Source organism: Geotrypetes seraphini, chromosome 12 (genome assembly GCF_902459505.1).
Source record: "Geotrypetes seraphini chromosome 12, aGeoSer1.1, whole genome shotgun sequence".
NCBI lineage: Eukaryota > Metazoa > Chordata > Amphibia > Gymnophiona > Dermophiidae > Geotrypetes > Geotrypetes seraphini.
Genome location: NC_047095.1, coordinates 2,326,856 through 2,351,913, shown reverse-complemented (window position 1 = coordinate 2,351,913; position 25,058 = coordinate 2,326,856). Strand labels below are relative to the sequence as shown.

General features: G+C 46.6%; 1 protein-coding gene across 3 annotated transcripts in view; it reads right to left on the bottom strand.

The window, feature by feature from the left end:
- Positions 1 to 25,058, bottom strand: part of SOAT1 (sterol O-acyltransferase 1) — a 178,112-nt gene that overhangs the window by 73,824 nt on the left and 79,230 nt on the right. The window lies entirely within an intron of this gene.

Genomic DNA, 25,058 nt, shown 5'->3' with positions numbered 1-25,058 from the left:
CAATGTTGAACTTCATCTGCCATTTCGCCGCCCATTCTTCTAATTTGTTCAAGTCCCTTTGCAACTTTTCGCAGTCCTCTGTAGTCCGAGCTCCATTAAATAGTTTGGTGTCGTCCGCAAATTTTATTATCTCGCACTTTGTTCCTGTTTCTAGATCATTTATGAAGATATTAAATAGCAGCGGCACGAGCACCGAGCCCTGCGGGACACCACTCGTGACCCTCCTCCAGTCGGAGTAGTGACCCTTCACTCCTACCCTTTGTTTTCTACCCTCCAACCAGTTTCTGATCCATCTATGTACGTCTCCTTCCACCCCATGGTTCTTCAGTTTCCGGAGTAGACGTTCATGGGGCACCTTGTCAAAGGCTTTTTGGAAATTTAGATATATGATGTCTATGGGGTCTCCTTTGTCCATCCGTTTGTTGATCCCTTCGAAGAAGTGCAATAAGTTCGTTAGGCACGATCTTCCCTTGCAGAAACCATGCTGGCTGGTTATCAGAAGTTCATTTTTTTCAAAATGTTGATCGATGTTTTCTTTTATCAGTGCTTCTGCCATTTTCCCTGGAACCGAAGTCAGGCTCACCGGCCTGTAGTTTCCCGGGTCACCTCTTGATCCCTTTTTAAAGATGGGCGTAACGTTGGCTATCTTCCAATCTTCCGGGATCTCGCCTGTTTTCAGGGATAAGTTGCAAATTTGCTGCAGTAGTTCCGCTATCTCCTCCTTTAATTCCTTCAGAACCCTTGGATGTATGCCATCCGGACCCGGGGATTTGTCAGTTTTTAGTTTTTCTATCTGCCTACGAACGTCCTCAAGGCTCACTTCTATGGATGTTAATTTTTCTGCCTGACTTCCGTTGAAGAATTGCTCAGGTTCCGGTATGTTGGACATGTTTTCGTTTGTAAATACAGACGAGAAGAACATGTTAAGCCTTTCTGCTACTACCTTCTCCTCCTTCACCACTCCTTTCCTGTCTCCGTCGTCCAGCGGTCCCACTTCCTCTCTAGCCGGCTGCTTCCCTTTAACATATCTGAAGAATGGTTTGAAATTTCTTGCTTCCCTGGCTAGCCTCTCTTCATACTCTCTTTTGGCTTTCCGAACCTCACGGTGACATTCTTTTTGATGCTTCTTGTGCTCTTTCCAGCTCCCCTCAGTTTTGTCCTTTTTCCATTTCTTGAATGATTTTTTCTTATTGCCTATCGCTTCCTTCACTGTTTTGGTTATCCACGCCGGGTCTTTTGTTCGATTCTTTTTACACCCCTTCCTGAATCTGGGGATATACAGATTTTGCGCCTCACTCACCATGTCCCTGAAGAAGGACCAGGCATGATTTACCGTTAGCCATGTTTTGGAAGTGTTCCTAAGTTTCTTCCTTACCAATTCCCTCATTGCTTCGTAGTTTCCTTTCCTGAAGTTAAAAGTTGTCGCAATGGATCTCTTGCCTTTTGACACTCCTACCTCAACCTTGAACTTGATCATATTATGATCGCTGTTTCCCAACGGTCCCACTACTTCTAATTCCTTTGCAGGTCCCCTTAACCCATTTAGGATTAGATCCAGAGTGGCATTTCCTCTCGTCGGTTCTCTAACAAGCTGTTCCATGAAACAATCCTGTGTAGATTCCAGGAATTTTGTCTCCCTAGCGCATTTCGAGCTTCCAAGCCTCCAGTCTATCCCAGGGTAAAATTTCATATTACTTCCCTCATTCACCCATATAACATGTCTAGACTTTACCAGGACCCTTCTATTGAAGCTACCAACTTTCTTCTTCTACATGCAGCACACAATGCTTTCTCTTGGCTACAAAGGCAGCTTAATGATAGATTAGATTCTTATCTCGATAATCTGGGTTCTGTTAGAATACACAGAAGTCCATACTTTAGCTGTTGATTCCCACTTCCTGCTAAACTACAGAAGGATATCACTTTAAGAACATGAACTAAAGAATTCAACTACCGGGGATGTTTGGGGAATGTACAGGGGAGGTGCTGACAGGAGGGATTGGGCATCTCTCCTGATGGGGATATTGGGGAGGGGGTGTGCAAGCAGGTGGAAGTGGGCATCTCTCCTGCTGGCTGATTTGTGGTGGTGGTTACAGAATCACAGCTTTGGGGAATCCCTGACGATCAGCTGCTGCGGCCTATGCAAAGATAGGCAGCTGAAATGTAGGCCAGAGTTTCCCAAGCCTGCATTTCAGCCACCTATTTTGGCATGATTTGCGGCTGGGTAGCTGCTTTACATTGCCTAACACTACTTCAGGGGTTTGTCTTGCCTGCTTTGGCATTCCATGGCCTAAAGCGGCTTCCTAGCCGCAATTTCAGCAGTCATTTCAGCCACCTTTTATTTAGGCGTCAGTATGCGCTTCAACCCTGCCGTTTCTGACCATTGGCAGGGTGCCTACCAACACCTAAATTTAGGTGCTGGTTATAGAATTTCCCCAAATAGCGTGCATATAAATTTGCATGCTACTGTGCTGAGAATTGCCAGTTAAAAAAAAAAATTGCTTTCACAATGGCATTTTCTGCCATGGTGTTGGAGTTTTAGAGAATCTAACCCTAGAATCTTTAGAATTCTCTAAGTTAAAGTGCACAGTACATGACAGTGTACTAAATTCTATTTTATTACTGCTGCTTTGAACTCTGCAGAAGTGAGCATTATTTTCCAGTATGTGTCCATGGAATTTTAGAATGTAGAAATTATTATGGTAACCATTAACAGTCCCTTCAGCTTGTGCTACACATGGGGCTGAAACTATGGTGGGAGAAGGGGAGATGGAATTTTTCAAAACAGTCTGCTAGCTCTGTGGAGTAACTTGGTCAGACTTTTAGGCTCTTCTCTGGACACAGACATTAAGGATGTATGGAGGGGTTTTTTTTTTAAGCAGTTACATTTCAAAATAAATAAATGAACAAATAAAAAGATAGATAAAAAAGATAGTCCCTTATAACCTGAAAGTTTCAGTTGACACTGATTTGTGCAGGATTCTGATTAACACCTAATGGCCTCTTTTATTAAGCTGAATAGTGCAGGCTGGCTTGGTAAATGCACTGAAGCCCATAGGGATTTAAAGGGCTTCAGTACATTTGCCACATGGCTTGAGAAAAGAGGCCCTAAGGTTTTAGTGTTAGAGATACCGCTGTCTGGACTTCAGCTTCTACAGTATGCATGTCTTCTTACGTGAAATTCAGTTTGCATTTACTGCTTTGATTTTCAGAGATGCCTTTGTTTTTAATGCACATCTTGCTATAGAACATTTATTTTGTTTTCTTTTTCCTGACAGTTGCTTGGTGGTGTGAGGTCCTCAGAGAGCTCTCTCTCTCTCTCAGATGACATTTGGCCTGCACCTTTCCAAAGAGCCAGCTTTTTTTTTTCTTTCTTTTTTTTTAGTTTTTGCTGACCTTGTACTGCCAGACTACCAAGTTAATTCAGCACCTTATTATCAGCTTTGTGGCACACAGCTCCTTCTAAGGGCCATTTACTGTAGAAAGGGATATTTCGATTGATAACACATGGACTTTCTAACCATGACAATTTTCCACTGCAATTTAGATCATTCTGATAAAAAAGGACATTATGATTAAAATTTTTATTGCTGCTTCTTTAACTCTAAGTACAGCAACGTACTCAAAATAGCCAAAATCTTTCCTAATGTCTAGATATAGTTATACAATTATTTATTTTTTCCCTTAGTTTATGTTTACTTATCTTTCTTGAACATTTATAAGATCATAATACAGAGAACAGTTCAGCATCCCAAATCATTCTAAATAAGATAATATATAATAGTTATTATATCTCACTCTAAAACCTCTCAAATACCCTCAAAAATCTCAACCCTGTCCCACATCCCACTATCCATTTTAATCCGCAATAGGAATCAAATTCAGTCACTTATAACGGAGGGCAACTAAACATTATGAGGTTCATAATTTTTTTAAAGTCTAAAAACCCGCCTAAATTGGTACTTGGATGATCAAAAAGACAGATCGTCCAAGTACCAATTGAACAGGGTTTTAGACGTATCTAAAACCAGCTTAGGCTTTTTCCCTGCCTCTGTGCGCCCAGAGCGAAAAGGGGCTTTTTGGCAGGAGTGGGTAAGGCGGGAAGTGGGCTGACCTACACTTAGGGCTTCTTTTACAAAGATGTGCTATGGCCTTAATGCGCGCAATAGCGTGCGTTAAATTCCCGAGCACACTAGCCACTACTGCCTCCTTTTAGGAGGCAGTAGATTTTCGGCTACCGCACACTATAGCGGGCGGTAAAAACCCTAGCGCACCTTCGTAAAAGGAGTCCTTAGTCATTCGACAGCCAAATCAAAAAGTTTGACAGGTTGCCTGGACAGAACTTTTATGTTTTGACTTAGACCAAGTCAAAACAGGTATAAGTTCTGGATCGGGCAGCTGCCACGATCAGCTCAGCGGCCTAGGCAACCCTTCCCACTGCCGTTGTAACGATCATGGCAGGAGGGATGTCCAGTCCCTCCTGCCCGAAGCCGCTGCGACCCCCCAGAATGATCGCCGGCAGGAGAGAAGTCCTATCTCTCCTGCCGCGATCCCCCGAACCCTCCCGCAATGTTCCCCGACAGGAGAAATGTACAATCTCTCCTGCCAACCGACGCTCCCCCCACCGTGCTGAAAAATATAGGAGGGATACCCGTTCCTCCTGCCATCAACCCCTCCTCCCCTGCTGAACACCCTCCTCGCACTGAAAAATATAGCAGGAGGGATGCCCGGTCCCTCCTCCCCCGTCCGAACACCTGCCAAACTCCCCACCCCCCGAGCTGAAAAATATGGCAGGAGGGATGCCCACTCTCTCCTGCCATCGGGCCCTCTCCCCTTCAAAAACAAATGGCAGGAAGGATGCCCACTCCCTCCTGCCACCGGATGCTCCCGTTCCCTCCCCCATACTACTCGCAAATCCATCTTTCCAGTTACCGCCCCCTCTCTGTGGAATGCCCTTCCACTAGACATTCGATTAGAGAACTCACTTGGAAAATTTAAAATGAAACTTAAAACTTTCCTCTTTAAAGATGCTTTTACTCTTTAGCATCAACCTCCACCTCTTAATTCCCTGATTCATGTGTAGCTTTGAAATATCTAATACTTCTTTTGAAGCGATTCCCCTCCTAATGTCTTTACCACTCCCCACTTACCGTCCTTTTTTATTAATTTTACTTCGATGTATTTTAAACAACCTCTCCCTCCCCTACTTTCCTTTCGTTTCATGTATTTTAATCTGAATTTGTCCAGTATTTTTAATATTTGATAAATTATTGTTTTTATTTACCTATTTTAATTGTTTCCTATAATGTACACCGTCTAGACATGAATTTTGATAGACAGTATATCAAAAGTAAAGAAACTTGAAACTTGAAGTTGGGAGCAGGAGGGGTACTCAGTCCCTCCTGCTCCTCCGGTGCAATGCAGGCCTTAGGCCCCACCCGGTGCATCATATGATGCACGGGGAAGGGCCTGAAGTGTCTGAGCCAATTAGGTACTTCCTTATGGAGGAGCCTAAGTTCCTGATTGGCCAAAACCCCTGATAGGCCCCTCCCTGTGCATCACATTGGGGGGGAGTGGGCCGATGTCAGGGGGGAGTGGGTATCCTTTCTGCCATATTTAAGAGCAGCGGGAGACATCTGGTGGCAGGAGGGAGTGGGTATCCCTCCTGCAATTTTGGGGGGTTGGACTATAAGTGGAACATAAATACTAAAAAATAAATGTAACCTGTCCTGTGTGGTACCACAGGGTTCAACGTTATCTCAGTTGCTCTTCAACTTACCATATATACTCGTATGTAAACTGAGATTTTTGGGCCAAAAAAATGGCCCAAAAATTGGGGTCTTGGTTTATATTCAAGTCACCTTCCAATGATGGTGCTTTTTTCCTCTCCTCCCCACCCAATGAGCAACGCTGTTATTTTCCACCACCCCTTCCCTTGATGGCCGGCACTATTATCCTACACCCTCCCCTGATGACCAGCACTGCATCTGTACCCCCCTCCAATGACCATCACATGTCCTCTTTATGGCATTTAGTCAGAAAATCCGGGCATATTTTTCTTTTTTTCCTCTTTATCTGAGTTAACCATTTGGAGTGGGGGGGGGGCACAATGGCAGCAACCTGAAAATTAAAGATCAGCTCCTGACCCCACTGCAGCAGTCAACTAAGCAGAGACACGCACAGCATACGCCAAGTCACCTGATTGGCGCGTGCTGTGCATGAAGCTGGATTCTCCACTCTCCTCGACCTTTTTCCCCTTGTCCTGCCCACTTCATGCACAGAAAGCACAGTTACTTACCGTAACAGGTGTTATCCAGGGACAGCAGGCAGATATTCTTTACGCATGGGTGACGTCACCGACAGAGCCCTCGGTACGGACCTTTTTAACTAGAAAGTTCTAGTTGGCCGCACCGCGCGTGCGCGAGTGCCTTCCCGCCCGACGGAGGAGTGCGTGGTCCCCAGTTAAGATAAGCCAGCTAAGAAGCCAACCCGGGGAGGAGGGTGGGACGTAAGAATATTTGCCTGCTGTCCCTGGATAACACCTGTTACGGTAAGTAACTGTGCTTTATCCCAGGACAAGCAGGCAGCATATTCTTTACGCATGGGTGACCTCCAAGCTAACAAAGAGGGAGGAGGGATGGTTGGCCATTAGGAAAATAAATTCTGAAGTACAGATTGGCCGAAGTGCCCATCCCGTCTGGAGAAAGCATCCAGACAGTAGTGAGTAGTGAATGTGTGAACTGAGGACCAGGTGGCAGCTTTGCAGATTTCCTCAATGGGTGTGGAACGGAGGAAAGCCACAGAAGCGGCCATAGCTCTCACCCTGTGGGCAGTGACAGCACCGTCCAGTGACAGACCAGCCCGAGCATAACAGAACGCGATGCAAGCTGCAAGCCAGTTGGATAGCGTCTGTTTAGAGACCGGTCGACCGAGACGATTAGGGTCGAAGGTCAGGAAGAGCTGAGGGGACAAGCGGTGAGCCCTTGTACGATCAAGATAGTAAGCCAGGGCACGCTTGCAATCAAGAGTGTGTAATGCCTGTTCCCCAGGATGTGAATGAGGTTTCGGGAAAAAAACAGGCAACACAATGGACTGGTTGAGGTGAAAAGCCGAGACTACCTTGGGAAGGAATTTTGGATGGGTACGTAGAACCACCTTGTCATGGTGAAAAACAGTGAAAGGTGGATCGGCGACCAGTGCATGCATCTCACTAACCCTCCTGGCAGAGGTGATGGCAATGAGGAAAAGCACCTTCCATGTTAGAAGTTTGAGCGAAGTTGTGGCAAGAGGCTCAAAAGGAGGTTTCATGAGGGCTGATAAAACCACATTCAGGTCCCAGACGACCGGAGGAGGCTTCAGAGGTGGTTTGACATTGAAGAGGCCCCTCATGAATCGGGAAACCAGAGGATGAGCCGTGAGAGGTTTTCCGAGGATAGGCTCATGAAACGCAGTGATGGCACTGAGGTGGACTCTGATTGAGGTAGACTTGAGGCCCGCATTGGACAGGGAGAGCAAGTAGTCCAGTACAGTTTCCACCGCTAAAGAGGTGGGGTTGTGATGATGACGGAGGCACCAAGAAGAGAACCTGGTCCACTTCTGATGGTAACATTGGAGGGTGGCCGGTTTCCTTGAGGCGTCCAAAATGAGACGGACAGGCTGAGATAGATTTCCTGGAGAGGTCAGCCCGAGAGAAACCAAGCTGTCAGGTGGAGCGAAGACAGATTGGGATGCAGCAGAGACTGACGTTGTTGTGTAAGTAGAGTAGGAAACACAGGAAGAGGAATGGGCTCCCTGACGCTGAGCTGAAGCAGGAGAGGAAACCAGTGTTGGCGAGGCCACCGAGGAGCGATGAGAATCATGGTGGCCTTGTCCCTGCGGAGTTTGGACAAAGTCCGCAACATCAGAGGTAGTGGAGGAAAGGCATAGAGGAACCGATCCGTCCAGTCGAGCAGGAATGCATCCGGGGCCAGACGGTGAGGAGAGAAGAGTCTGGAGCAAAACTGGGGCAGCTGATGGTTGTGAGGAGCTGCAAATAGGTCGACCTGCGGAGTGCCCCAGCGAGCAAAGATGGCGTGGAGCGTGGGAGGATCCAAAGTCCACTCGTGAGGTTGAAGGATGCGGCTGAGATTGTCGGCCAGGGAGTTCTGTTCGCCCTGGATATAGACAGCCTTGAGGAAGAGACTGCGGGCCGTGGCCCAGGTCCAAATGCGGAGAGCCTCCTGACAAAGGAGGCGAGACCCGGTGCCGCCTTGCTTGTTTATGTAGTACATGGCGACCTGATTGTCTGTGCACAGGAGAAGAACCTGAGGGCAGAGAAGGTGCTGGAAGGCCTTGAGAGCGTAGAACATGGCTCTCAGTTCTAGGAAATTGATGTGATGAAGACGCTCCTGCGGGGTCCAAAGGCCTTGGGTGCGTAGATCTCCCAGGTGAGCTCCCCATGCATAAGGGGAGGCATCCGTGGTGATGATCATGGAATGAGGGGGCAGATGAAAAAGAAGGCCCCTGGAAAGATTTGAGGAGTTCAACCACCATTGTAGAGATCGCTGAAGAGACGATGTCACAGAGATGGGATGAGAAAGAAGATTCGAGGTCTGTGACCACTGGTTGGCCAGAGTCCATTGAGGTGTCCTGAGGTGGAGTCGCGCCAGGGGAAGCACATGCACCGTCGAGGCCATGTGGCCCAGGAGGACCATCATCTGTCTGGCAGAAATGGAGCGATGAAGGAGCACCTGACGACAAAGGTGGAGAAGAGTCCGTTGACGGTCGGAGGGGAGAAACGCCCTCATTAGTGTGGTGTCGAGAACTGCTCCAATGAACTGAAGGCGCTGTGTGGGAAGCAGATGCGACTTGGGGTAGTTGATCTCGAACCCCAGGAGATGGAGGAGAGAGATGGTATGATGAGTGGCTTGTAGCACAAGTGGAGACGTAGGTGCTTTCACTAACCAATCGTCCAAGTAGGGGAACACCTGGAGGTTGTGAGACCTGAGAAAGGCCGCCACCACAATGAGGCATTTGGTGAACACCCTGGGTGATGAAGCGAGGCCAAAAGGTAGCACTTTGTACTGATAATGGCGGTGGTGCACCTGGAATCGCAGGTAGCGACGTGAAGTCGGATTGATTGGGATGTGAGTGTAGGCCTCTTTGAGGTCCAGGGAACATAGCCAGTCGTGTTGAGAGAGAAGAGGGTAAAGCGTGGCAAGGGAGAGCATTCTGAATTTCTCCTTGACTAGACACTTGTTGAGGTCCCTGAGATCGAGAATGGGACGGATGTCTCCTGTCTTCTTTGGAACTAGGAAGTAATGGGAGTAGAATCCCCGGCCTCTTTGTTCCGGAGGCACTTCTTCGATGGCATTGAGAAGAAGGAGGGATTGGACCTCCCTCAGGAGGAGGGGGGTTTGAGTTGAATGAGAAGCAGACTCTACGGGAGGATTGTCTGGTGGGAGAGTCTGGAAGTTGAGAGAGTAGCCGTGGCGGATGATGTTGAGGACCCACTGGTCCGATGTGATGACCTCCCAACGGCTGAGGAAGATGTGGAGCCTGCCTCCGATTGGCTGAGGAAGAGGCAATGAGGGTGGAAGACTGGCTAAGCCCTGGAGAGAGGAGTCAAAAGGGCTGAGATGGTTTGGTAGGAGGAAGAGGCTTGGCAGGTTGATTAGACTGGGTACGAGCCTGGGTGTGCTGGTGTTGACGGGGCCGCCTAGGTTGCTGTGAAGGTGGATTGAGCGGCCTAGCGGAGAACCTGCGCTGATATGAGGCCTGTGGTCTGTAAGGACGAGCAGGTGGAGCCTTTTTCTTAGGTTTTATGAGAGTGTCCCATCTGGTCTCATGGGCTGAGAGTTTCTGTGTGGTGGTATCCAGGGACTCTCCAAATAATTCATCCCCAAGACAGGGGGCGTTGGCTAGTCGGTCTTGATGGTTGATGTCCAAATCAGAGACCCTGAGCCAGGCCAGGCGGCGCATAGCCTCAGCAATGGCAGATGCACGGGAGGTGAGCTCAAAAGAATCATAGATAGAGCGCACCATAAATTTTCTCAGTTGGAGCAGGCTGGAGATATGCTGCTGGAATAGTGGAACCTTGTGTTCCGGCAGGTACTTCTGCATGGCGGAGAGTTGCAGGACCAGATGTTTCAAGTAGAATGAGAAATGGAATGAGTAGTTGTTTGCCCTGTTGGCAAGCATGGCATTCTGGTAGAGTCGCTTGCCAAACTTGTCCATTGTTTTGCCCTCTCTGCCAGGAGGGGTGGAGGCATAAACACTAGAGCCCTGAGTCTTTTTTAAGGTGGACTCCACCAGGAGAGATTCATGAGGCAGCTGGGGTTTATCAAATCCCGGGATTGGTATAACCCTGTAGAGGCTATCCAGTTTACGGGGGGCCCCAGGGACAGTAAGTGGGTTCTCCCAATTTTTATAAAAAGTTTCCCGTAGGATGTCATGTACGGGCAACTTTAGGAACTCTTTGGGAGGTTGATCGAAATCTAATGCCTCCAGGAAAGCTTGTGACTTCTTAGAGTCAGATTCCAGAGGCAAAGATAAAGCCCCCGACAACTCCCTGAGGAATTTAGAAAAGGAAGATTGCTCAGGCTTAGATGTGGTATCGGGGGCCGAAGGCTCTTCGTCCGACGACCGGGAGGAGATTCTTCCCATAGGTCTGGGTCTCTGACATCGGTGTGCGCGTGTCGAGAGACCGGAGTGGAAGGCTCGGTATGGTGAGTTTTAGACAGAGACTTGCCCGAGCGTACCGAGACGGTACCGGGGGATGAAGACCTGTGTCTGTCTCGGTCCCGGGAAGAACGGTGCCGGTCAGGGTCACGGGAAGACCGGTGCCCTGTCCGGTCCCGAGGAGGATCGGCCGTCGCCAAGGCGAGACTCTCGGCATGGGTATGGAGATGCGACGCCGAGAGAATGGGCATGGAGGAGTCCAAAGGTACCGATGGAGTGGATACCGGTTGGACGGTGCGGGGCTCGGGCCGGTCTGGTACCGAAAGCAGCGGTGCCAAGATAGAGGGCAAGAGCTGCTGAAGTTGCTGTTGGAGTTGTTCCTGCAACTTATCCTGGAGGATGGCCGCGATGCGGTCATCCAGGGGTGGCACCGGAACCACTTTTTTCTGTTTTGGTTCCATGGGTGCCGCTCTACGCCCCGGCGATGAGGAGGCCGATGACGAGGCACTCACCGATATAGGGGCGGAGCGTTTTTTGGGTCGGCGTGGAGCCGAAAGGGCCGGTGTCGCCACCGAGGTGGGAGGGCGCTCAAGGATGGAAGGCTTCTTAGCCGGCTTACCTGGCGCCGGTGGCGCCGATGACGGATCAGGCGGTGTCGAAGTGGTCGGTGCCGATTTCGACGGTGCCGCAGGTGAAGAAGTCGAGTCCATAGCCGGGCCGGTGCCGAAAAGTAGATTTTGTTGGATTTGACGATTCTTCAAAGTGCGTTTTTTAAGAGTGGCACAGCGGGTGCAGGAGTCCGCCCGATGCTCCGGTCCCAAACACTGTAAACACCAATTGTGTGGGTCAGTGAGGGAGATCGGGCGTGCACACCGCTGGCACTTCTTAAAACCCGGCTGCGGGGGCATGAATGGGAACATGGCCTCCGCAAAATCGAACCCCGAGGCCTGGATAGTGACAACAGGCCCCGCCGGGGCAGGAACGAAAAATAAGGGAAAAAATAAAGTTTTGTTTTTTTTTTAAACTGAAAGAAAAAAGCACCCGAAGGGGAATAAAACGAAAAAATAACGCGAGCGGGAAGGCAAAAAGAGAATTTCAACGGAGTTGAAAAAAACACACGTCTTCTTCGCTCCGCGGAAACGAAGAAACTGGGGACCACGCACTCCTCTGTCGGGCGGGAAGGCACTCGCGCACGCGCGGTGTGGCCAACTAGAACTTTCTAGTTAAAAAGGTCCGTACCGAGGGCTCCGTCGGTGACGTCACCCATGCGTAAAGAATATGCTGCCTGCTTGTCCTGGGATAAACTGTGTACTGCGTATTGAGTCGATGATGCCAAAGCCAGAGGAGAGGTGGTGGGAAAACCTTAAAAAAGATCACGAGGGCAGTCTGGAGTATGGACCCGCCATGGAGGAGAGGACGACAGCAGGTAAGAAGAGTCACAGTTCAGTGATGTAACAAAGATGGAGGGTGGGCTGTCCGCCTCAGGTATAGCCCATAAGAATGCTCTGAAGGCTGACGATCATCTTCCCCGCAATGCCAGCAGCCTTTACAGTTGGCTGCTCTCGCCAGCTTCGGGCTTTCCTCTCTGCCAGTCCTGCCTTTTTCCTGTTTTTGTGAAGGCAGGACCCAGCTGAGAGGAAGGCCCGACACTGGCAAGAGCAGTCAGCTGTAAAGGCTATCACTGCTGATGGAGAGGGGGGGACAAAGAGAAGAGGAATTAGCCTTAGCCACCCGCAACTCTACATCAGGGGTGAGCTGAAATCAGTTCCTGCTTAGCTTCATGGAAATGGGAAAGCCTTAGGAAGCTTACAATTGCTGGCCATCTTATAATTAGTGTTGGTGGGGGAGATGGGGTCTGGCACAAAAATATTAAGAGCCTACAAAGCCTTGGAGATAAATGAAGAAAGCTCCTCTCTATGAAAGACCCTGGTAGTCTATGAGGAGCATCGGCCTCATAGACTACCAACTCTTCCTCCTCCAAGCCCCCCCAAAGGGCGTCCAAGATGGACCCAGCCGGTTCCACCCCTGAAGGCATAGGGGAAGGAGGGGAAATTGAACCCACCTCTTATACTGATAAAACGTGCTTACGCTTGGCAGACAGTCTCTCATGTCGAGGCTGAGAGGACAGAATGGAATTCAAGCACCCTGCCCATCACCCCCAGCCCCCCACTCCTCAAAACAAATAAGTCCAATGAAGTAATAAGAGAAATTCTGGAGAAAAGGGCTCTGTGGGAATAGGCTGTGCCATGCCAGAAACTGAATGCTGAACAGATATTAAAAAGACAGAAGAGGATGGTAAGCCAGGTCCTGAGGTTAAAACCGTCACAGCAAAAACAGTGGGAATAGTCTGTTGCAAGGACAAAATGGCCACAGTAATCTGCGGGGAAGAAGACTACCCCTCCCCCACTTGAGAATCCCCATTGCCTGCCGACATTTTCTCAAAGAGGGAGCCTCCACAGCTCTCCGAATAGTGACCCGATACTAATTTAAACTCCCCACAGTGCAAGAAGCAATTACTGACCTCAGCTACCAAAGGCAATTAAAGCCATGAATTGCCGCACTGCACCTATCAAGAAATATAAATTTAAAAGGGCTACTCACCCAATTCGCAGCTAGAGAGGAAGGAAATAAAAACTGCCAGAAACAGATCCTGGCTGTAGCAGAGACTCTTCCCTACCAGTACAGGGAGCTTTTGAAACCCGTATACGACCTAGTGCAGCAGTAAAAAAAAAAAAAAAAAGGAAGCAATGTGTGGAAAAGGAGAAAATGCATCTTAATTCTATGGGAGGGTGGAGAAAGGACCTTGGGGGGGACTAGGTGTAACTCCTAAAGCTGGCACTGCTCAACCAAAGCACCCCTCAGCTTGTTTGAATTAGGCAGTTCAGAAGCTCATCAGCAGAAACTAGGAGCTAGCAGAAGCCCATCCATCCGCTTGTTGTAGATAGAGTATACTCATTGACCAGGAGGTTTGCCAGTCAATAAGCCAGAGTTCAGATTCAGTACTTTATCTCCATCTGCTGGTAGATGGGCACACCCAGTAGTCCCTTGATTTATTTGCTGCTGATGCTAAGGAATGAGGAAGAATCAGGAGTAAGACCTTCATGAAAATGTAGGTGCAGACCTCTAAGAGACTCCAAAAAGTTATATTTTGAAGAGAGACATTGTGCTACTGAATTCAAGTTTTTGAACAATTATATCTTTCCCTTCGAAGGAACAAACAAACGGATGGACAAAGGACACCCCCTAGACATCATATATCTAGATTTCCAAAAAGCCTTTGACAAGGTGCCCCATGAACACCTACTCCGGAAACTGAAGAACCATGGGGTGGAAGGAGACGTACATAGATGGATCAGAAACTGGTTGGCAGGTAGGAAACAGAGGGTAGGAGTGAAGGGCCACAACTCGGACTGGAGGAGGGTCACGAGTGGGGTCCCGCAGGGCTCAGTGCTCGGGCCGCTGCTATTTAATATATTCATAAATGATCTAGAAACAGGGACGAAGTGCGAAATAATAAAATTTGCAGACGACACCAAACTATTTAGTGGAGCTCGGACTAAAGAGGACTGCGAAGAATTGCAAAGGGACTTGAACAAACTAAGGGAATGGGTGATGAGATGGCAGATGAAGTTCAACGTTGAGAAATGTAAAGCATTACATGTGGGAAACAGAAACCCAAGGTACAACTAGACAATGGGAGGGATGTTATTAAATGAGAGTACCCAAGAAAGGGACTTGGGGGTAATGATGGACATGACAATGAAGCCGACAGCACAGTGCGCAGCGGCCACTAAGAAGGCTAACAGAATGCTAGACATAATCAAGAAGGGTATTATAACCAGAACGAAAGAAGTTATCCTGCCATTGTATTGGGCGATGGTGCGTCCGCATCTGGAGTACTGTGTCCAATATTGGTCGCCGTACCTTAAGAAGGACATGGCATTACTCGAGAGGGTTCAGAGGAGAGCGACGTGTCTGATAAAGGGGATGGAAAATCTTTCATACGCTGAGAGATTGGAGAAACTGGGTCTCTTTTCCCTGGAGAAGAGGAGACTTAGAGGGGATATGATAGAGACTTATAAGATTATGAAGGGCATAGAGAGAGTAGAGAGGGACAGATTCTTCAAACTTTCAAATAATAAAAGAACAAGAGGGCATTCAGAAAAGATTAAAGGGGACAGATTCAAAACGAATGCTAGGAAGTTCTTCTTTACCCAACGTGTGGTGGACACCTGGAATGCGCTTCCAGAGAACGTAATAGGGCAGAGTACGGTACTGGGGTTCAAGAAAGGATTGGACAATTTCCTGCTGGAAAAGGGGATAGAGGGGTATAGATAGAGGATTACTGCACAGGTCCTGGACCTGTTGGGCTGCCGCGTGAGCAGACTGCTGGGCACGATGGACCTCAGGTCTGACCCAGCAGAGGCATTGCTTATGTTCTTATATCTTTCCCTGTCAGCAAGAAAGAACAATACGCTCTGTAAGAGATTCATCTTTGCACCAAAAAGCTGGCAAGCATCTGCTGACTATTACAACATTGGTTATCTGCTGACGGTTACAGCCTTGGATACTTTAGGACTTTCCAGAAGATGACGAACCTAAAACAAGAATAAGAAGAAAAGCCCAGGTGCCATTACTGCAGGATAAGATGTCCTACCAAAAGTTATTTAAACTACTAATGAAGGACAATGAAGCTCAGGAAGGGAGGGGACCTACTCAGAAATTATTGAACTTGGTATTAAGAATGCATTGTCAGGGAAATAGAAAGGTCAGTTTTGATACTAGATGACATCATGCTTCAATATGGCTCCGAGATAAAAATGCAGACTATACAATTATGATAAATGTGTCAACCCAATAGAAAGCGAGTATGTAATCTGTAACCAGGCTAGACTACTGGACTAAAAGTATATAAGTGGCATACCGGCTGGTCTAAGCTTCAGGATGGATCCATAGACAGAAGGTGGCCACTCTGTATGTATCCATTGGCTCAATGTGCTGTTCTTTGTTGTTTCATGAAAAGCTGACTTTTGTCTATTGCTAATAAACCTAAATTATATACAACAATTGGGTTGTTGTGAGGTCAGTTTTATGATAGGGTCTACAGCCTGCCTTATCAGGAAGGACCCATTATAGCCACATAGTGCACAAGTGCCTTGCCTGAAATTCACCCAGACTGAGAACAAACAGTGTTGTGTGTCAGGACTCTGAATACTGAGATGCAAAGTATAGGTGTTCTCATATACTGTATGTTTAAGCAGCATTTGATATGCAAGAACTTGTTTGTAGTAACAATTGTTCAAGATCTGATTTGGGGACTTCTACTTTTTATAATCATGTCATAGAAGTATTTAAACTGAAAAGATACCAGGCCAGTCTGCGCAGCCTAGGTATTCTGTCTGCCTGCATAAACATTAAAGAGAACTGATAGAATATGAATCTTGTTCTTGGAGAAGCTTTGAAAAACAACTTGAAAACCTTATAAAAAGAAATGAAGTGTTTGGGGGGTTTTAAATTTATTTTTTAATCATTAAATTTTTATTGAAAAAAACTGTTGTAAACAAGAATATACATCACACAAACAAAGTGCACTACAGTCTCTACGCAGACAGAGGAGCTAGGAAACTTAGGCGAGGATATCTTGCAGGAACTACTGAGCCTCAGGGAGGAGGTAAAGCGCCTGAGGAGCATCAGGGATGACGAGGCCTTCATCGACGACGCCATCCTGGAACTGTCACACATCACAGAGAGAACCCACGACAGGTCCACCCTCGACACGCCCAAACCTACAGCACTAAACACAACGATTGGAGTAAAGGAGATGATTGGAAATGCTGGCCCCTGGCAACTAGTAACATCCTCTATGGGCAAGCGAAGTAAACCCACCTCATTCTCACTCTCTTCTTCTTCTTCTTTTTCTCTTTCTCTTCAACAGGATAGCCGTTCATCAATACCACAGCTAACTCTCAGAAATAGATTTCAGATCTTACAGGATGGAACCACCGAGGAAATAGCAGAAGGGACTCATGAGGATACCCAGCTCACAACGTCAAATCCAGAGCACGCAGACCGGCCCCCTCAGAAGGAACGAAGAGTGGTAGTCATTGGTGACTCCATGCTAAGGGGCACCGAGAGACCAATTTGCAGGCCTAATTTGCAGTCAAGAGAGGTCTGCTGTCTCCCTGGAGCCAGGATCCAGGATATTACCACTAGCCTAGACAAAATTCTAAAACCTAATGATCATTTTCCCATGTTTCTCATCCATGTAGGCACAAACGACACTGCTAGGAATGCCACAGAGAACATCCCCAGAGATTTTGGAGCGCTGGGAAAGAAGTTGAAGCAGATAGGAGCACAGGTGGTCTTTTCATCAATTCTTCCAGTAAGAAACAAAGGCAGAGCTAGAGAAGAGCGTATTCAACGGACTAACGAATGGCTCCGAGAATGGTGCATAGAAATGAACTTTGGATTCCTAAACCACGGCGAGACGCTCCAGGGACTACAAGGACCAGACGGACTCCACCTAACCAGAAGAGGTAGAAACGTATTTGGACATCGATTGGCCCGCCTACTCCATAGGGCTTTAAACTAGGTAAGTTGGGGGAGGGTACATACTTATATCCTAGAGCAGTAAGAAACCACCCTGAGGAGGCAAGTCGCACTCACACTACCAAGTCTAAGGTAAGTACCAATGATATCCACAATAATTCAGGGAGAAATATCACTGATAATTTAGGAGCCACACTAGCTCGTAAAGGAATCTCTTCATAGATATGGAGGGCTATGTATGTTAATGCACACAGCTTGGGCAATAAAATTCTAGCATTAGAGACTGAGATAACAAATGCCGATCTTGACGTGATAGCGATATCTGAAACCTGGTTCACGGAATCGCATGGGTGGGATATGGTTATACCAGGGTACAACCTACTTCGTTGCGACCGAGAGGGTAAATTGGGAGGAGGAGTAGCGCTATACACTAAGGAAAGCATCAAAACCACCAGAATCACAGATGTTAGATACACCGGGGAATCCCTCTGGGTGAACCTGGCCAGAGGGAATGAAAAATGCCTATACCTTGGGGTGATATATAGACCTCCCAGGCAACAGGAGGACAAAGACATGGAATTAATCGAGGATATAGAGAACATCACACTGCGCGGGGACACAGTAATGCTAGGAGACTTCAACATGCCAGATGCAGATTGGAACACACTCTCCGCGACTACGGGTAGCAGCAAAAGAATATTAACCTCCATAAAGGGTGCACGTCTCAAGCAATTGGTATTGGAGCCCACCAGGGACCAGGCGTTACTAGACCTAGTTCTCACCAACGGAGATAGCGTCACGGAAGTCTCAGTAGGAGACACACTGGCCTCCAGCGACCATAATATGGTATGGCTCAACCTCAAGAAAGGTTTCCCTAAGACAAACACAGCAACAAGGGTTCTCAACTTTAGAGGCACAGACTTCAACCGCATGGGAGATTTTGTCCATCAGGAGCTACATAAACAAGCAATATCTGACAATGTGGAGGATATGTAGTCGTCTCTGAAGTCCATCCTACACGAAGCAACAGACCGATACATAAAGACAGTAAGTAAACGCAGGAGAAACAAAAGACCCCAATGGTTCAGTAAAGAAATTTCAGACCTAGTTAAACAGAAAAAAGATGCATTTATCACCTACAAACATTTAGGCAGAGATGGGGCGAAAGAGGACTATCTAGACAGATCTAAAGCTGTCAAAACAGCAGTCAGAGAAGCCAAACTCCGAATGGAGGAAGAGCTAGCACGGAAAATTAAGAAAGGGGATAAATCTTTCTTTAGCTATATTAGTGACAGGAAAAGAAACAAAGATGGGATAGTACGCCTGAAGCAATCGGACAGTAACTTTGCGGAATCAGATTCTGAGAAGGCAGAACTACTAAACAAATACTTCTGTTCAGTGTTCACCCGCGAAGCGCCGGGAGCTGGTCCACAGCTGCAGACGGGAGATAACCAGAAAGACCCGTTTCAAGATTTTGAATTTACGCCCAGTAGCGTCTATGACGAACTATCAAGACTCAAGGTAAACAAAGCCATGGGACCGGATAACCTACACCCCAGAATGCTCAGGGAGTTAAGGGAAGTCCTGGCAGAACCATTATCTGTTCTTTTCAATCTTTCCCTAAGCACAGGAAGGGTCCCCTTGGACTGGAAAACCGCCAACATAATCCCACTCCACAAAAAGGGCTGCAGGACAGAGACAGCAAACTACAGACCAGTGAGTCTCACGTCTATAGTGTGTAAACTCATGGAAACACTGATCAAACAGAATCTTGACACAATCCTAGACGAAGAAAAACTGCGTGATCCACACCAACACGGGTTCACCCAGGGCAGATCCTGCCAATCTAATCTGATTAGCTTTTTTGACTGGGTTACTAGATAACTGGACGCCGGAGAGTCACTGGACGTGGTATATTTGGACTTCAGTAAAGCATTTGATAGCGTCCCTCATCGAAGATTACTGAACAAGCTGAAATCGATAGGATTAGGAGACACTAACTACATGGGTTGGGGATTGGCTGAGCGGTAGACTTCAGAAGGTGGTGGTGAACGGTACCCCATCCGAAGCATCGGACGTGATCAGTGGAGTGCCGCAGGGCTCGGTCCTGGGCCCGATTATATTTAACTTATTCATAAGAGATATGACGCAAGGACTTAGAGGAAGGGTATCACTGTTCGCCGACGACGCCAAACTTTGCAACATAGTAGGCAAAAGCTTATTACCTGATAATATGACACACGACCTACTGTTGCTGGAACAATGGTCAACTACTTGGCAGCTAGGCTTCAATGCTAAAAAATGCAAGATAATGCATCTGGGTAAGAGAAACCCGCGTAGAACTTATGTACTAAATGGTGAGACCTTGGTTAGGACCACGGCGGAATGCGACCTAGGGGTGATCATTAGTGAGGACATGAAGGTTGCCAATCAAGTGGAGAAGGCTTCCTCCAGGGCAAGACAAATGATGGGGTGTATCCGCAGAGGTTTCGTCAGCAGGAGACCTGAAGTTATGATGCCGTTGTACAGAGCCATGGTGAGGCCTCACTTGGAGTACTGTGTTCAGTTTTGGAGACCACACTACCGAAAGGACGTGCTGAGGATCGAGTCGGTTCAGCGAACGGCCACCAGGATGGTCTTGGGGCTCAAGGATCTCACGTATGAAGAAAGATTTAAAAAATTGCGGCTGTACTCACTTGAGGAAAGAAGAGAACGGGGAGATATGATTGAAACATATAAGTACATCACGGGACACATCAAGTCAGAAGATGATATCTTCTGGCTCATGGGACCCTCAACCACCAGAGGGCATCCGCTGAAAATCAGGGGAGGGAAGTTTCATGGCGACTCCAGAAAGTACTTCTTCACCGAAAGAGTAGTGGATCATTGGAACAGACTCCCACTCCAGGTGATAAAGGCCAGCAGCGTGACGGATTTTAAGAGAAAATTGGAGGAGTGTGTGGCGCGGTGGTTGAAGCTACAGCCTCTGCACCCTGGGGTTGTGAGTTCAAATCCCACGCTGCTCCTTGTGACCCTGGGCAAGTCACTTAATCCTCCATAGCCCCAGGTACGTTAGATAAATTGTGAGCCCACCGGGACAGATAGGGAAAATGCTTGAGTACCTGATTGTAAAACCGCTTAGATAACCTTGATAGGGGGTATATAAAATCCTAAATATATATATATATATATATATATATATATATATATATATATATATATATATATATATATATATATATATAAATATAAATATATATATATATATATATATACTCACGTGGGATCTTTAAGGGAGTAAATTCAGGGGAGGGGATACTTGGAATGGGCAGACTTGGTGGGCTATAGCCCTTTTCTGCTGCTTTTTTCTATGTTTCTATGTTTCTAAACAATGCTTATCAGACAAGTCACTGGGTTCCAGCATTAGTATATAGTCAGGGCTGGATTTTCCTATAGGCTAACTAGTCTTCAGCCTAGGGCCTCAAGATCAAGAGGGGCCTACATTCAAATTGTTAGCAAAATTAAAATTACACTATTCTAAAAACAGTGAACACTAAAACACTGAACCGAAAATAAGGAGAAATTCTACGCTTCAGGATCTGAACCGGCTCCAGCCGCAACGGGGCGCTGACTCGACTTCTCCCTTTCTTTTTCTCGCCCTGGGAGGAGGATCAGGGAGGGAAAGACGTCAGTCCGGAAACAGCTGGGCAAAGCCCAGCCCCGCAGGGAGAGAGGCAAAACGTGGATCCATCAGGACAGGGCGGCCCAGACTGGCATCGGGGGAGGGGGGTTTTAGTGGAAGGGGGATGGGAGGCAGGCAGGCTAGCATCGGAGGGGGGGGGGTGGGATGGTTTAATGGAAGGCAGGCAGGCAGGATGGCATGGGGGTGTTCAATGGAAGGCAGGCGGGCATCGGAGGGGGGGTGAGGTGAGGAAGGACGCACTGGGGGAACTATGGACATAGGAAGGGGCAATGTTGTGTGTTATGTTTGATTAGTTATTGTTACAAGTACTATATATGGTGCTGAGAATAAATGTCCAAATAAGTGTTCTCGACTTTTTTTTATTCATTATCCGTGTCACATTTTTTATAAAGGTTAGTACCAATAATAACATGTTTCATTTAACATATTGATATATATCACAGTAATGATGTATTTTATTATCTCTCATGTAATTTACAAACTTAAAAATGGGAGGTGGAAAGGGCCTCATAAGTGGAATAGCCTAGGGCCTCTTTTCATCTAAATCCGACCCTGTATATAGTACAACACAATGAAAGACAGCAATAAACCAGTAGAATATAATAAGCTCATCCTAAACTGAGCATTGTTTACCACCAGTCTCCCAACATACCACTTCCCCACCCTCCCCTACCCACAAGTATGCCATTCCAAAACCGTCATACCTCAAAGTTTACCCCAACCCACCCCCACCCCACCCCACCCCACAACCTCGTTGATTCAAACCACTATCCGATTCAGGATCAATTGCTAGTCTTTATGATGTCGCTTGTAATGGCCTTGACATCTGGCCAACACCACCTCCATGGCTCAACAGAGTAAGCCAATCCTCCAATGTAGAAACAGCAGAGCTCCTCCAATGAGAAGCAAATAGCATTATCCTGTGATCATAGTTCCCAACTCTTATCCCCTTCAAACCCAGATGTGCGCTAATATACTCTGCCAGGGTTCCACTGAAATAGAAATAATAAAGACGACAAAGGGCAACCCTGTTGGGTCCCCTTCCCAATTGGAAAAAAAAAAAAAAAATCAGTAAAAGGAACCACTGATCTTCAAACAGGTCTTCAGAGAGACCTGATTCAAAGAGCAGTAGATCTCTCCCAGACCCATTTGTTGCATCACAGCCCACAAAAAGGTCCACTTGACCCTATCAAAGGCCTTTCTCAGCATCAATGGCTAGGACAGCCATCTTCTCCAGTCCGTTTTGCCACCCCCATCAGATGAAGCATTTTTCTCACATTATCACAAACTTGTCTCCAAGTGATGAAACTCAATTGGTCAACATGGACACAACCCGGCAAAACACCAGCCAAATGTATCGCCAAAGCTTTTGTCACATCTGCATTAAGAAGCGAGATAGGCCTATATACCCCACTGCAGGTCGGATCTTTACCAGGCTTCCGCAGCAATATAATCCCTGCCTCCCCCATGGACAAAGGGAAAGAGTCCCCATCCCTCACCCCATTAGCCACCCTTCTTAATAAACTGCCAAGGACATCCCCAAATTGTTTATAAAATCTACCCTTAAAACCATCAAGCCCTGGTGACTTTCCAGGCTTCAGACTCTTAATTACCATCATAATTTCAGACACAGTAATGGGCTCCCCCAATTTTTCTTCATCCTGTGGGTTTTTAAGCCAAAATACGTTCTTTCATGCCAAAATCCCCAAAACAGGCTATGATGTCCCAAAAATTCTTGCCTTTAGGTGACCCAAGGCTGCGATGTACCCTTTGAATATGGATGCGATCTCTCTCTCTCCAGCATCCTCCATGTCCAATAACACCCCACAGATCTCACGAACCACCACCGCACTTGCTCTATATTCTTCAGTCTCAGGTATACCTTTGAATTGGAGATTGCATCTTCTAGATCTATTTTCTAGATAACATAACATAGAAACATGACAGCAGATAAAGGCCAAATAGCCCATCTGAGAGATCCCACGTGCCTATACCAGGCCCTCTTGAATTCACACACAATCTCTGTTTCTACCACCTCTTCCGAGAGACTGTTCCACACATCTACCACCCCTTCTGTAAGAAAGTATTTCCTCAGATTACTCCGGAGCCTATCACCTCTTAACTTCATCCTATGCCCTCTCATTGCAGAGTTTCCTTTCAAATGAAAGACTCGACTCATGCATATTTATATTAAGTAGGTATTTAACTGTCTCTATCATATCTCCCCTCTCCTGCCTTTCCTCCAAAGTATACAGACTGAGATCTTTAAGTCTGTCCCCATACGCCTTATGACGAAGATCACGCACCATTTGAGTAGCCTTTCTCTGGACCAACTCTATCCTTTTTATATCTTTTTGAAGGTGCGGCCTCCAGAATTGTATACTATATTCTAAATGAGGTCTCACCAAAGTCTTATACAGGGGCAAAAATACCTCCTTTTTCCTACTGGCCATACCTCTCCAAATGCACTCTAGCATCCTTCTAGCTTTCTCAGTCACGTTTTCAATCTGTTTGGCCACCTTAAGATTATCACTTACAATCACACCCAAGTTCTGCTCTTCTGTCGTGTACATAAGTTCTTCATCTCCGGCCTAAACTGTACCATTCCCTCAGGTTTTTGTAGTCCAAATGCATGACCTTGCATTTTTTTAGCATTAAATTTTAGCTGCAAAATTTCAGACCATTCTTCAAGCTTCACCAGGTCTTTCTTCATGTTATTCACACCATCTGGTTTGTCTACTCTATTGCAGATTTTGGTATCATCCACAAAGAGGCAAATCTTACCAGACAACCCTTCAGCAATATTATTTATAAAAATATTAAAAAGAACAGGTCCAAGAACAGACCCTTGAGGCACACCACTGGTAACATCCTTTTTCTCAGAGCTATCTCCATTGATCACTACCCTCTGTCACCTTCCATTGAACCAATTCCTGACCCAGCCTGTCACTTTGGGACCCATCCCAAGGGAACTATTTATTTATTAGATGTCTGTGTGGAACACCAGTCAAAGGCTTTGATAAAATCTAAATACACCACATCTTGCGCATATCCTCTATCCAATTCTCTGGTCACCCAGTCAAAGAAATTGATCAGATTTGTCTGATAAGACCTACCTCTATTGAATCCATAACATATGTTTTTATTTTTATACCACACAAATGCCTTTCGGTTCAAGGCAGTGAACAAAAATACATTACATTAGTGACTTTTATTCCGTCTGTACCTTGCAGTTCTAGGCGGATTACATTTGAAGATAACTGGACATTACCAGGAAGTTACAAATTAACGATTGGATATATAGGAGAGGTTTTAGAATAAAAGAGGATGGGAAGAAATTTGAGGAATACCTTTAGGGGAGTTGCGGTTGAGGGGGAAGGTTACAGGTTAGAGTCATTGAGGGGGAGTTACAAGAGGGGAAGAGGTCGACGGGAGAATTGCAAGGAAGGGGGGAGAAGAGAGAGAGGAAGGGTTGAGAAGGCTGGATATATTTTTTGAATAGCAAAGTTTTGATTTCTTTTTGAAAAGATTTAAAGTCAATTGTTGCTGTCAGCAGGTTGGAGATGGAGGGGTCCAATTTTGCTGCCTGCGTTGCTAGGAGGCCATCATACATCTTCTTGTGCTGAGTGCCCTTGAGTGGTGGGTAGGGGAAAAGGATCTGGGATCTCCTAGGTCTGGGAGAAAGGTTTCTAATTAGGCGGTTGATTAGGCAGGTGGGAGCAATTCCATTTATTGCTTTGAACAATAGACAATATAATTTGAATTGAATTCGTGCTCGTAACGGTAGCCAGTGGTAGTCAAGGTAGGCATTGGTGATATGGTCACATTTTCCAAGAGAATAGATCAGCCTGAGAGCTGTATTTTGAATGGACTGTAATTGATTTATCGAGGTTGTGGGGCAAGGTAAGTAGAGGATATTACAGTAATCCACTAGTCCTAGGACAAGTGATTGAACTATGATTCTGTAGTGCTCTTTGTCGAAAAATTTTCTTATTTTTCGTAGGTTGCTCGTCACTCCAAGGATTTTGAGAGAGGCCTGTATGGGGTATTTGGTGGCATTTATTTCTAATTCAGATATGGATTGGGTTTTGTCCTTTTCAAATAGTAGAAATTTTGTTTTGTCCGAGTTCAGCTTCATTTTGTGGAC